The 14530-nt window shown below is 40.0% G+C and overlaps 1 protein-coding gene across 22 annotated transcripts in view; it reads left to right on the top strand.

The window, feature by feature from the left end:
* The window catches only part of TENM3 (teneurin transmembrane protein 3), a 1688047-nt gene that overhangs the window by 907285 nt on the left and 766232 nt on the right, over positions 1-14530 (top strand). For all 22 annotated transcript variants that reach the window (XM_077302333.1, XM_077302335.1, XM_077302356.1 and 19 more), the window contains one exon: positions 4249-4407. The gene's annotated coding sequence lies outside the window, so the exon portion shown is untranslated. The remainder of the gene's footprint in view (positions 1-4248; positions 4408-14530) is intronic.

Below are 14530 nucleotides of genomic sequence, written 5' to 3'. Positions count from 1 at the left end.
ATTACTTTATCCATGATGTGAGTAGGCTCTAAAAACCCTGAATTGAGATGCTAATCTGTCCCTTCTCAGGTTCAAAGTGCTCCAGAAAATCAAAATGTTCTACAAAGTCCAGTAGACCTAATAAATGTGCAAATATAAACATGGCTTTGCTCTGTACTCTCTCTCTAGAATTTTAAGTGATTTGAAATCAGAATTCCATTGTATAAAATATATTTAATTGAGAATTGAAGCTTTACTTTATATTACAAAACTGGAACACACAATCATTCCCAGAGTACAAATAATTAATTGATGCTTAATTGATCCCCTACTTGGAATTCTGATCCCAAATAACTATGTATCTAATTTAGAACTGGGTCCCCTTGCAGATGCAAAAACAAAGAGAATGGATACAGGAGATAAATAGGGCATACATTTCTATATATTTGGGTGACACTCCTGCCCCCCCCAAACTAAAGTTTGCAAATCAACAAACAAACAAACAAACAAACAAATAAATAAGTATTTATGAAAAGATCAACATCTCATACTGGGTTGCAAGTTCTTGGCTGTCATTTTAAAGGAGGTGTGCAGGGGAGGAGGAGAGGGAGCTGCCACTGTGTGAGTCAGGGAGAAGGCAGCGTCCCAGACTGGAGTGGAAGGAGAGGAAGCCACCATTGCCTTATGAACCATGTGGGGGGAGCAGTGACACTATAAGTAGAAGGGGGAAGAGTAAGATACCCCACTGTCATTCTGACCACTGCCGCCTCCACTACCATTGCATGAGTAGAGGAAGATGAGGTGTCAGTGCTGCAAGTAGTTGGGCAGATAAAGGCAGCAGCACTGCAGGGCACTGGAAGAAGGAGGGGACTAGGAGCTGCCATCTGCCATTGCCAGCCCCCCACATGAACCGGGTGAATAGAAGCACTGCAGGCATGTGGGAACTAGCACGTTGGGGTAAAAATGGGATTCTCTCTCCAAGTGTCATGTTCTCTGCTTTTCCTATCTTATGCCTTGTTAGATATGTTCAGATATAGCATGTGCAGTGCTTGAATCTCAAGCTACAGACATCTCTAAGTGTTAACGTTTCACATACTAGACACACATCTCTTTCACACTCTGTGTTAACTGCATGACTCAGAATCAGTTGTATAGCATGTGTATTGTAATAATTCACAATTGGAGTTGACAAACATAGCTGTTCAAGTTGATAAGTAACTTTATCCAGGGTCAATTTGAAATGGGACTTGACAAGTTTTTATGCATCTCTTGGAGTGAAGTGGACAGGCTCCAAAGTGTTATGAAAGCCAACACTCGTAAACTTGATCCTTGCCCTAATTAAAGCCTGCAAGGAGAGTTTGAGAGTTCTTTTGACAAGGATAATTAATACCTCCTTAGACAAGAGCCATTTTCCTAGAGGAATGAAGCAAGCAACTATTTGACCTTTACTGAAAGTGCCTTCCCTAGATAAGGATGACCTGGCAAATTATAGGTCTCTTTCCCTGTTGCTGTTTTTGTAGATGATGGATGGCGATAGAGAAACTTCAAACTTAACTAGATGAAACTTCTTATTTTGACCTTTTCAGTCTAATTTTTGACCTGCTGGTGAGATGGAGACAGCTTTAGCTGCAAATTGATAAAAGTGTTTGAATGACACTGTCAAAAGTTTTGGAGTTGGATGACATCAATATTCAGATGACACATAACTTGAAATTTCTTTTGTCAGCCTCTGGATGCTATCATTTCCAGTGTGAAGCAGTGTCCGCAGTTGAATGAAGGAGAATAAGTTGAAACTGAATCTAGACAACTGAATCAATTAAAAAAAAAACAGGAGCAAAGCTATGAATACGTTTTTTTTTTTTAAAGAAAAGTATTGCTAGTAGGGAAAGCATATGCTCTTCAAACATTTGGACCACTGCCTTAGGTGGGGTCAAGTTAAACTTTGTAAGACATTTCAGGTCTTTCCAGGACATATCTCTGCTCTTTAAGAAACATGATGGAGTTTTTGCTAGGAGTGGATTATATCTGTTCCACATAATATATTTCTAGTAAGGTCTTGGAGGGAGAGTGTGTGTCTTGGTTTAAGTGCCACTCAGTGCTTAACATCCACTCAGGGTGGCTGTCCCGCCCTTGAGTGCCTCCTCCTCCAACCGGCTTGTCTGTCTGTCCAGCAGCTAGCCAGTCACCTTCTGCCCCCTACCCCTGACCACCCCCTCCTCCTTCCACTTCCCACTTCAGGCTTGGAGGCTACAGATCCCTGCTGCATGAGAGCTGCCCCTGCCAGTGAGTTCCCTGTCTGGGGGATTCCAGCCTGCACTTTCCAGATCCTGGAGAGAGGGAGAGACCATCAGCAGAGTTCTTCCACTCCACTCCCCCCCCCCCATCTAGTGCATGTCGTATTCCTGAATGCAAAAAGCTTGGCCCCTAGTGTTCATATAATTCTTAACCCTTTCTGGCCTATGGTGTATGGCAGATTACAAATTTTATCCTGGATTACAAATTTTATCCTGGGTTTGTCAGATCCTAATCCAACACTCCATCAATTTACCATCCTGGTTCTGTGACTGAATCAGATCTGCTTAATGTGCTGAATAGTAGTGGTGGTGAGTTCATGGAAGAGGGCCTGCCACAAACTTATACATTAGCAGGATAATAACTAAGCTTTTAGAATAACAAAAATACCATAGTTTTAATTTGAAACCTATCACTGTGCTGCTTTATGGTAGAATGCTTATAGATTTAATATTTTTTCTCATTAACACATAGTTATATATGTTGATAATTAGATCATAATACCAGCGTGTAACTTTGGTATAAACACCACACATGTGTTGTAAAATATGTGAAAGAATAATGTTAACATAAATTGTCGGATTACATTGCCAAGGTTTCTTCTATAGACCTAGTCCCCCCACATGCCACTCGTTATGTTTTCATCATACACTATTATTTAGAGGAGGAAAATTGTCACAGAGTACCTGTAAAACCTGACTTCTATGTTGTCAGCTTTGCAGCTGTTATTCAGTATGTATCAGGTACACTAGTTAGGTTGTAAATTTATAGCATGCACAATGGCTGTGTTTTCCCAAAACATCCTGATTTTAATAGCCTGGCTGTGAAATACAATACAAGTAGAGCACATATATTTGATTATTTTCCGACAGCTAGTAAATCTTTTCTCAAATTGTGACACATCTTCCTATTGTGCTATTTCTCCCTGAAACAACTGCCATTCTAATTATTATTAATTATGTCATATAAAGGGTACACTATGTGCTTTTTGCTTCTTTTTCTAGCTGTCTATAATATTTCAGCACTAAAAACCTATTTTGCCTCTCACTTCACAGTACTTCTGTTCCTGAATTTGGCTTTTATTCCTTGTTTCTTGATTTTTGGGTCTTTTGGCACGTCCATTTAATGCTTTCATTTCATTTTTTTTATTTTGTCTACCAACAGCCTAATTTGTTCTTGTTCTTCCAAGTGTAAACTTATTTTTTATTTCCTGTTTTCCCCTTTTGCTTCATATGAGCTATTAGCTGACATGTTTATTTTCTAGAGTCTGGACCAGCTTTTAAAATTTGTTTTGCCTCCTTCAAGTTATAAATGTTATAATCAATTATTTAGCTATTATTTCCCATGTGAGTCCTAAGCAGAATAGTTGATATCCCTCGCACAGGCCATTGGAAGAGACTGGCGTCTCTGAAGCAGCTGACACTCGCGAGCCCAGCTAGTTTCCACCCTCTCTTGAGCCCTCATGTTTTGTGGGCCAGCCAGCAATTGCACATTCCGTTCATCACTCAGCCAATGAAAAGGATGTGTTCTGCAAGTCTATTCACTTGCCTTTGCTGAGTTTGCATTGTGTTGCCCATTGCATATTCAGTCTCAGGGTAGCATGAGAGAATAAGCGGGTCATCAGAGAGAAATGCCGTTAACTACAGCAATGTAATTGAACTCAATCAGCATCAGCTCAGCATCAATAATTAGACGGGGGCCCAATAATAAAGTTGGCATCTAGACCAGCCAGTGAAAACACAAGTTCTCTCATGTGCCATTCTAGGGCTTAGATGCATTTTTGTATGACGTTATACAGAAAACAGCCCCCCTCCCATCAATTACAGTTAAATGTGAGCAAGAGATCGGTGACATTAAGATTGGTATTAATAATGTCCTTTCCTTTGCTTCTTGAGGTTTCAGCTAAAGAATTCTCTTACTTTGCCTGTGACATACTGTCTTTTTTAATCTAATTAAAACTTACTTTTTGGTCCTTAGGTGGAAAGAGAACTCTGCAGAGATGAACTCTTAATTAATGCACAGAGTCCCTGTGAGTCCCACCTCTGAACAGCATTGATTGACATCCAAGGATACACAAATTACACTAATTGAGCTTTGCATCTACACAATCTTTCCACAACCAGTTCATCAGAGAAGGTAAGTGAGCAGACGAGCATAGAAAAGTTACTTCGATATGTCTATGTGTTTTCCCTTCGGGAAGAAAATCTTTCCAGATTGCTGAACATGTATTAGGATATGAGACAGTTTTCTCTTCCCTTTTAAGAAGTAGAGCTTGCTCTTTTATTTAAGAATATATATTAGAAGTTTTTCTACAGGCAAGTTACTAGCCACACACATCACAACTGTGAGCAGATCATGTTAAAAATCAATGTATTTGTACTAATAACTGTCAACATGTGTTGATTTTCGATTGGACTGCATTGCAACTCAAATTCTTTTAGTGGGGATGACGATAGTCGAAAAACACAAACCAAATTCTAACAAGTTGTCTCAGGCAGATCTTAGAAGCCATGTGACTTGAGCGACTTGATGAGACTTGAGCATCCTGCTGAAATTATGTCATATGCCAGTTTAGTATCTTGAACTGTAACTTTTCTGTAGGGCCAGGAGATTCTTTACAGTCAGATTTGCCTACAGCTTTACTGAACTGGTCTTGCTGGTTCATTTGCAGCTTTTTGGGCCTGTCTACAGATTATGTCTTTGCCAAGTGCATGTGCAGCAGATGGCCTGTAGCAATCAAATTCATGATGTCTTTATAATTGAACATCAGTGTGAGATAACAAAGGCTTCCCTTTAAGACTTGTCATTTATTGTCAGGTAATTCAGTACTTCCACACATTTACAAATTTAACTTGGGCAAATATTATATAAAAGTGACATGCTAAAACAGTCATCATGAGCCTGTAATTAATAAATAGTTACATATTATTGAAGATTCTGTATTGGTTGCCTGTCTGTCCTATATCAGTAATTTAATAACGATGAATTTAAGTGCAGAATTAAGGCAGTAGATTAGAATTAGTTAAAAGCCAATAAATGAAAAATTGAGCAATTTCTGTTAATTATTGTTGAACATGGCAAACTTTGCTCTCTTTCATTATTACTGGTAGAAACAATAGATGTCTTTGTTGCCAGTTCTTGCATTATTTTTAAATTATCTATGCCTACTACATATTTGAAGTTTCAAAGGCTGCTGTGCACTTTGGAGCACTTCTGTATTCAGAAAAAAGGCATGGTGACTTTTGCCAGTTTTCCTATCCGACTGCAAACACTCACTGTGCCTCCTCTGCTGTGCCTATGGGTCTAGTCCTTCTCCCTCCATGAACAAAAGGTGAAAGGGGGGAGTGGTCTCAACAGGAAAGTCTCACTTTGGATATAACCTAGTATCTCCAAGATATGCTGAGTTGTGCACTTTATTGTGAGTTGCACATGGGTTTACAAATGGATCTACACTTGTGCAGTTTAGGATGAACTCAGTGACATGAGAGGTTACTTGGCTCTGAGTCAGGTACAGAAAGTATGTTTACCAATGCCAGAGCAACCATGAGTTTCTGTTGCTGTACTATCTGCTTTTTAAGGTAGAGAAGTTAATCCACCAAATACTTCATTTAGTCTCTCACTGCTGAATAATTCAAGAAGTACCATAGGATGAATTGCTATTCCAATATTCTCCTTTTTACTTCTGGACCAACTGTCCAGTTTTCTAATAAATGTTGAACTTTTTGGATCAAATGTTGTTTGAAGAATTTGTTAAATTTAACTGGATATTTTAGCTGACATTAAGATTGCAGCACAATGCATTAAAGATGAAGTCATTATACATTTACAGAGAGGGATACCAGCTGGATCAGGGTGTGTAGAAAAATGTGATAGAGGGAGCTGGGAAACATCAAGGTAATGCTTGGTAGGAAAAATATGTATAGGGAGTGTGGTGAGTGCTGGAAGCAATCAAGGGCGAAAATGGATGGAATCCAAAACATGCCTACTTAGAACTTTCTCTCTGGCTTAAGCAACTGTTCCAGTTATAAAGATAATCTGTTTGGTCTGGGAAAATGGCTTCTGTCCAGGTTTGTGCTTTTGTCTAAATAACTTAAGATCATCTTTAAAGGAGTGTTTGCTTTCTTCTTTTTTGACATTTCTTTTCATTCACTAAAAACTTTCCCAGTGCTTTACGTTACATTCTCTGCGATAAGCATGTCTAACTGGTAGAATTTCAGCACTAGTCTGGCTGGCACTTTGACCTGGTGTCCTTATGGTTTTCTGTTGACGAGTTTGTGTTTTAGATAAAATACAAAAATGTGTGTGTTTTTAGAGCTGCCCATATGGAAGAATGAAAGGATGACATATTCCAGGGAAAAGCAGAGGGCACATTCCTATGAAAAATGCTCTTCTGAAAAAGATCTAGAAGAGATACCTCCCACTAACTGAGGCACCGCTGCTTGCTTTAACTTATGTCTATGACTCACGCCTTCCTGTCTGACTCAGATCCTTATCCATTAAAAATAATCATACATCCCTGTACCCAGAGAGGCCTGAGGCATTCACCTCAGTGCTGCAACTGTTATGGCCACTAGTAAGCCACGTTTGTGAGAACTGGATCTACCATGAAGCAGCCTGAACATCCCTTTGAGGGAAGGGGTGGTACGCCAAAGTCTTATGGAGGAAAGTAGCAGAAGTTTGGTGTTGGCTGCTTCTTGTTAAAGGGTTGGGCTTTATTCATTTTATTCTTAGTGTGTTCTTCATGTTACTCTCTTAATGCAAGTGGAGGGTTGAGAATTTTAAATGTTGATAAAACTATAATAAATAAAACTGGAATAGCAACACTTGTGTGGTACAGGCACAGATTTAGCCAGGTCATAATTACATAAAAATGCTTACAATTTTATCCTGTTTTAGTTTATAATATTAGCCTATTTTATCCTATAATATTACCCTGCTTGGTATTTGATTCTTATTGTTTTATGCCAATAAAGGGTTGTTATTATTATATACATAATAATTCCAATAATTTGACAGATTGGCTTTAGGAATGCATTGTATATTTCTGAAGGGACTATATAAACTCTCCAGATGATAATAATGATAAATTGTTGTTAGTCAAATATCAAGCAACACAGAAAAGGTTTCCCAGTCCATATGTACCCTTTTTAGATTGACCCTATTTAGATGGAGATCCTTAGTATTCTCAGATGGAGCAATCTGTAATATTTTGACTAAGGAATTTGAACAACCAATTCCTCTGAAATGGAATCCATTCCATTTTCGTTTTCTCGGTGGAATTCCTCTGACAGAGTAAAATTTGTTAGAATTTGTACAGCCATTAATATGACAATAAATGTGAACCTTCTCAGTATAAATGTAACCTTCTAAATGGCAAATCAATGCAATGCTATCTTGCTTGACTCAGAGCAGAGAGAGAAATTACAACAAAAGTTCACAGAATGGGATAAAGTGATAGTATATAGGGGAACCTGCTGAAAACTAACCATACAAAGCTATTTTCTGTGCAAATTTTGAGATCCTTGGCCTCTGAGTTCACCAAGCCTGGTCTTTCATGGTCAACACAATAGTATTGCATACTTGCTGCACGCACCATGAGTGGGATAACACATATTCTGTTCTATAAATACATCCTTAAATAGTCTGTAAAGAATTCTTTTAAAAACCATCTGAATACAATCAGGCCACTTAGACAGTGCGAGTGTGAAGACGGGAAGATTAATATCTTTCAGGTATATAATAAGACTGAATACTTACTAGTTTTGCTAGTATGGGATTTTTAGGACTGAGAAGGATAAAGTTGGATTAATAGTCTTATGGTGTTGCTGGGTTTCATCTGACAACCAACATATGGTGGGGGTGGGACATAAGGGGGAAAAAAGACCTTAGGCCTCATCATCAGCATTGTATAGGAAGTGATGTTATCACATCAGCAATATCTAGGTGATGCTCTGATACTTGGGGAAAAGGGTAAAAGCAGCTTCTACTGGAGAGGTTTTACTTAAATACTAAAGCATCACCTAGACATTGCTGGCATGATGATATGCTTTCCAGTGTGATCCTGGCTATGAGATCTAGACCTTGCTGTCTAGCTGATTGATGGCTGGGGGTATGACCTGTTGCTGGGGGACCTTGCCTCTACGGGGAGTGGGGTGGCAACACTACTCTTCTGCACCCTGCACATTTTCAGTTTCCCAGGTTCAATGAGAAACCCAATACAGTTAAACAATGACAATTATTTTATCATTTTCAGCTACTTTATCTGTCATTAACCAGATTTTAATCAGATACAACTTTTTGTTCTGTTTTTCCATTAATTAATAAGTGAATTCTAGTTCTTTCCTTTGCAGCCTGCTTGACTGTGCTGAGGTATGTCTGCATCCATGTTAGCAGGCTTACATATTGCATGTACAATTATTTCTGTTATGATTATCAAGGCTGCTCTGTCAATGTTGTGTACATTCCTTTTTTACATTCTAATAATTACAACCCTATCAAATTATGTTAGAGTCATCATCATAGGTCACTGATTCAAAATGATAGATTTAATCAGGTAGCCGTGTTGGTCTGAAGCAGAAGATCATCTGAAGCAGTGTGCATGCACACGAAATCTCATATATCTTGAATAAAGCCTTGTTAAAGGTGCTACTGGACTCAAAATTTGTTCAATTGATTCAAAACTGTGGGCAGGGCATATATATGAAACTCATGTTGGTTCTGTGTCAACAGTTTTCTCTCTGTCTGAAAACTAAAGGAAGAGTCTGTTAGAACCAGGGAAGTGCACAGAATCATTAATGTTGAAGGAGAAAATGTTCATATTATTGTTAATATTTTATATACAATGGAGAAGTAAATATTTACAACATCAAATATCTACTACTACTTTGAGATTATTTGTTATTTTACATTAATTTAAAATTATTGTTCTCACATCTCCTGAGAGTTCTCATTTTTACACCTGTAAAATTACAATAACTTTTGTCTGTAAGATTCATTAAGCTTTATATCTCTGAAAATATTTATTAGTAAGAGAATTAAGTATATACTCATTATGTTGTCAGCTAGTTTAGTTTTATCTCAAAAGTTAAAAGCTTGTAGTTAAAACATATTTGCATTAATTCAATGACAATATTTTGAATCTAAGCTAAGAATTTCCTAATGTTTCAGCGCAGGTAAACATCATCTTACTTCATTTTAACAGTTGCTGGAAAAGAAAAGTGTTGCTAAATTGTGATAAGAAGAGGAATATAAGGATTATGGCTAGAATCTGCGTGATGGGTTGAAACTAAATGAGGAAGAAAGATACAGTCCTGTTTGCTAGATATTCTGAGGGCATATGATAAAGTTATTTAGCTGAAGATAAGCAGGTATGGTTCCAGTTAGTGCCAGGATATCAGTGCCAGAATAGAAGGCTTATGTGATGGGTAGGTGTGGATAGTTTGATTTGGCAAGATGGAAATACCTAAATCAATGCTGCTTTGGATCCATTTTATGGATCATCCAAGCCAAACTGCCCATTCCATGCATTCAAATGGTCTGAATCAGGGTGACCTAACTGCAATTTGGCAATTTGGCCATAATTCATCCATTTAAATGCATCATTCTCCACTTGCTCAGGCAGCATCTAAGAAGGCAGAGAGAAACGGCATGTGCTGAACAGGTGATAATGACAGGTGCCCTGCCCACTCCTTTTAAATCCTTTCTCAGCAGGTTGGGAACCTATCATTATCAGCTGTTCAGCTTGCCACTCTCCCTTTAAATGTTCACCCCACCATTACAGAGCCAGTTTGGTGTAGTAGTTAGGAGTGCGGACTTCTAATCTGGCATGCCAGGTTCGATTCTGCACTCCCCCACATGCAGCCAACCTTGGGCTCACCACGGCACTGATAAAACTGTTCTGACTGGGCAGTGATATCAGGGCTCTCTCAGCCTCACCCACCCCACAGGGTGTCTGTTGTGGGGAGAGGAATGGGAAGGCGACTGTAAGCCGCTTTGAGCCACCTTCAGGTAGGGAAAAGCGGCATATAAGAACCAACTTCTTCTTCTTCTTCTTCAAAGCAGGTGTCAGCTGGAGCTGGGGAGGGGTTTAAAGGGAGGACAAGGTATCTGTCATTATCAGGTGCTTAGAGCCCCAGCTGCTCCCTTTAAATGCTCAGCCACCTTGAGAAGGAAGAGGGGGGATTTAAAGGGAGTGACCAGGTCACCTAACAGCTGATAATGACTGTTGTACAGTTATTCCCTTTAAAAACTCCTTCCTACCTTTTAAAGCTTTGCCTAAGAACGGAGGACATGTATTTACAAAATCCCTGAAACATTTGGGATTTGACCAAATCAAATAAAAGTGAAGGAATATTTGTGCATTTCAGATTCAGCAAAATCATTTCAGGCCAAATCTGAAACGGTATTATTTGTGTGTGTGTGTACACATGCCTAGTGATGACCTCCAACATTTGTCCTAGTTCTAATTTTTCCTTTGAGGTGAAAGTACCTGGAAAATAAGGATGAGGTTTAAATCATAGAATCATAGAATCATTAGAGATGAAAGAGACCTCCTGGGTCATCTAGTCCAACCCCTTGCACTATGCAAGACACTCACAACCCTATCACTTATCCACTGTAACCTGCCACCCCCTTGAACCTTCCCAGAATCAGCCTCTCCGTCAGATGGCTATCCAGCCTCTGTTTAAAATTTTCCAAAGATGGAGAACTCACCACCTCCTGAGGAAGCCTGTTCCACTGACAAACCACTCTGTCAGAAACTTCTGCTGGATGTTTAGATGGAATTTCTTTTGAGTTAATTTCATCCCATTGGTTCTGGTATCCAGGTCAAGAGAGAACAACTTTGCTCCATCTTCTATATAGCACCCTTTTAAATATTTGGCTATCAGATCCCCTCTTAGTCATCTCCTCTCCAAGCTAAACAGACCAAGCTCCCCCAACCTTTCCTCATATGTCTTGGTCTCCAAACCCCTCCAAATCTTTGTTGCCCTCCTCTGAACATTTTCCAGTTTATCTATATCCCTCTTCGACTGTGGTGGTTTGCATTGCTTCCATCTAATTAGGCTCCTCATGTTGGAAGACAGGATCCCAATTGCTTCTATTAACATATCCTATCAATGTGAAGTACTGATCTTGCCATTTCCTTGGAGCATATAGGGACAAAGGAAGTAGCACAACTCCTTCTCTTCTACACACAGAACCAGTCCTTAGTGCTGCCATTATCAAAGAAAAGGTTATGTTGAAACTTGCCAGTATAGTCACCTAACCCAGTGGTTCCCAACCCCCAGTCAGGGGACCGGGACCGGTCCATGGATCAGTCGGTACTGGTCCGCAGCTCCTCCTCGTCCTCCTCCCCGGATGCTGCCTCAGGGGCTGTCCTGCCACTCTGCCGCCGGCTCACCTTTGGTGCTCTCTGGTGGCCGCCATGGATGGAGCTCCCCCTTGGCATGGCACTGCACAGCTGCTACTGGCAGCACCCCCCAGTGGGTAATGGGAAGTCAGGGGCACTGGCAGGAAAGCAAATGGAGCAGGGGCTCGGGCGGCGGCAATGTCCCTCGGCAAAAGACTACCCCCCCCCCGGGCCTCAGTAAAATTGTCAAGCATTGACTTGTCCCTGGTGATAAAAAGGTTGGGGACCACTGATCTAACCTACTGTTGATGGCAGCTGATTGAAATTTTGAACCACTACTACAATACACAAAGCCACACTGTACAATTGTCCTACTAGTCTATAAAGAGAACAGTTAGCATACATAATACTATTTGGGCTAATAAAATTGGCCTATATTATTTATTTCTCTGTTGTACATAGACTGTCAGCCTTTGATCAAAGGCTGCAGCTGTTCCATTTGTACCACACTTATAGAGTGATTGTTACAGTTCCACCAGAATTACAAGTGCTGGTCATCCTACTGACCTTTCAGTCTGTGTATAGCTCATTTAATTTGTTCAAGATTCCTTTGTGACTCTGAATGTTGCCATAGGATTGTGTTCTATTCTGAGTTCTAACAATGTTTAACATGCTTAAGAATCATTTTGATGCAGACATATTTGGGAATTCTTCATTTTCCTTGTGGAAATCCACTTTAATGTCTTTTGGTGCTTTCATGTATTCTATGAAATTGCTTTCCAAGACTAGCTCTTGCTGACTTGTTACATAATATCTAGTATAGGGGACTGTAACAGTTTAATGATCTAGGGAATTTAAAATACAATCCTAAACAGTGTTTTAAATTTCTAAGGCCATTGAAATCATTTTGCTTAGAAGGATGTTATTTGGTTTAGGACTACACCTGTTAGAAGAATATAGTTGACCTTGCTGCTTCTAAAAAAATATAAAGGAAATCTCTGCATTAAAATGTTTTGAAATATTATGGAAAAATACATCAGCTTCCTTTGTAATTGCTTCAGACGTTATACGTCAGTGGGACGGTTACAAATTTACCTCTTTTTATTTTATGTGGATTTTAGGGGTGAATAACCATCAATTTTGGAGAGATTTAATTATCAAAATTCTTTTAGCTTCCTTTCAAAAATAATACAACATTGGACAAGAAGAAGAAATCAGTTAAATAACAACGAATAAAACAAAAAAATATTCACTTATGGCAATATGGCATAAGATAAGTCTCCCTGGGAAGAATTACAAACATTTAGTGCTATGATTGAGAAGGTCTTCTCCCAGCTGCCATCCACCTAATTTCAGAAGGTGAGGACACCTGAAGCAGGGCATCCAAGGATGACCAGAGTATCTGGATTGTTCATAAGCAAGTAGGCATTCCTTCACATATGTAAAACCATCTAGGGCTTTAAAGGTCAACATCGTGACCTTGAATTGTGCCCAGAAACAAATTAGGAGCCTGTATAGATGAGCCAAGAATTAGTGCTAAAGATCCTGCATTCTGCAGAGGTTTGGCTGCCAGACTTTTTACTATTTTTGCCAGGCATGCATGGGGTTGGACTAGATGACCCTTGATGTGCATTCTAACTCTATGATTTTATGATTCTATAACCCACCACTAAACATCCTGGTTGCAGCATTCTTTAACAACTGACGTTTCAAAACACTTGTCAAGGGCAATCATATGCAGAATCCATTGCAGTAATACAATCTAGCTGTAACTTGGTCACAGTGGCCAAATCTTTTCTGAATCTGCTCAAGTGGAGTGTTCTACTGTGTTCTATTCTATGCCCCTGAAAAGCCACAGCTAGCTGATAAAGGCACTCTGGACCACAAATGCCTCTTACTTATTCTGCAACAGTCTTAGATTCAGTGGCAACCTCAGATTATAGGCCTGTTTCTTCAAGATGAGTACAACCCCATCCACAACAGATGATATCTGAAATCTCAGGTGAGACCTTCTTCTCTCCAGTAGTACTTCCATTTTTTTCCAGTTTCAGTTACAATTTATTAGCCCACAACCACTCGGAGACAAATGGACAAAGCAGTGTCCAAATTTGTGATGTGTGCCAGAGGAAAGGTCATCCAGCACAGAGACATTGGTTATAGGCAATGGGCCCTATACCTTGAGGACAGGGTGCACTTAACCGAATGGGAGATGGACATGTGGCTGCATGGCATTAGATTTGCAATTCGGAATGGCTACAGGTATGGATGATGGTGGGAACAGGGGGTGCAATATGCCCCGTGCTCTGTGGCAGATTATGGAAAATGGGGCGGATTGGTTCAGGGAAGCTGAGTTTACCTGCTGGCCTCTCCTGGAGTTGTGGGCCACCATTAGGGGCTGAGTGGATGCTGAGCTTGAAGATTGCCCATATTTCTGGGTGGTGGTCAGAATCCAACACAGACAGATGTCCATTGGATTCCCACCTCTCATGGGTCAGCTGGCCTCGTTCGAAAAGGGCGGGCCTTATGACAGGGGCTACCTTGCCATCAGCCGACCACAAGAGGGCTCTATCCATCTCCATGTTCCTGCCATGCTCATCTGTCAATAAATGGCTGTGGCCAATTTTTTGCCAAATGTAAAATGTGCCCGTGTCCTTATTGAGGTACAACTGATATTCCCTTGCAAGGCAAATGCACCTGAGAGTTAGCAAGGAGGCTGGTTACTGCCACATGGGAGGAGAACCAAAGAGGACACTGGTGGATTTGTTGGGCTTCTAGTCCTGAAAATCTCTAGGGAGGCGTGCTATTTGCCTGTTGGTTGCTCTCTGGTAGCTAGTGCTTTTTATGTATGTGAATTCACTTTATGGAATTCCCAAACTCGTGCTTTAAAATGGAGGATGTGGCCAGATGCTG

The sequence above is a fragment of the Paroedura picta genome, chromosome 10, assembly GCF_049243985.1.
Source record: "Paroedura picta isolate Pp20150507F chromosome 10, Ppicta_v3.0, whole genome shotgun sequence".
Taxonomy (NCBI): Eukaryota; Metazoa; Chordata; class Lepidosauria; order Squamata; family Gekkonidae; genus Paroedura; species Paroedura picta.
This window is presented reverse-complemented; position numbering and strand designations above follow the sequence as displayed.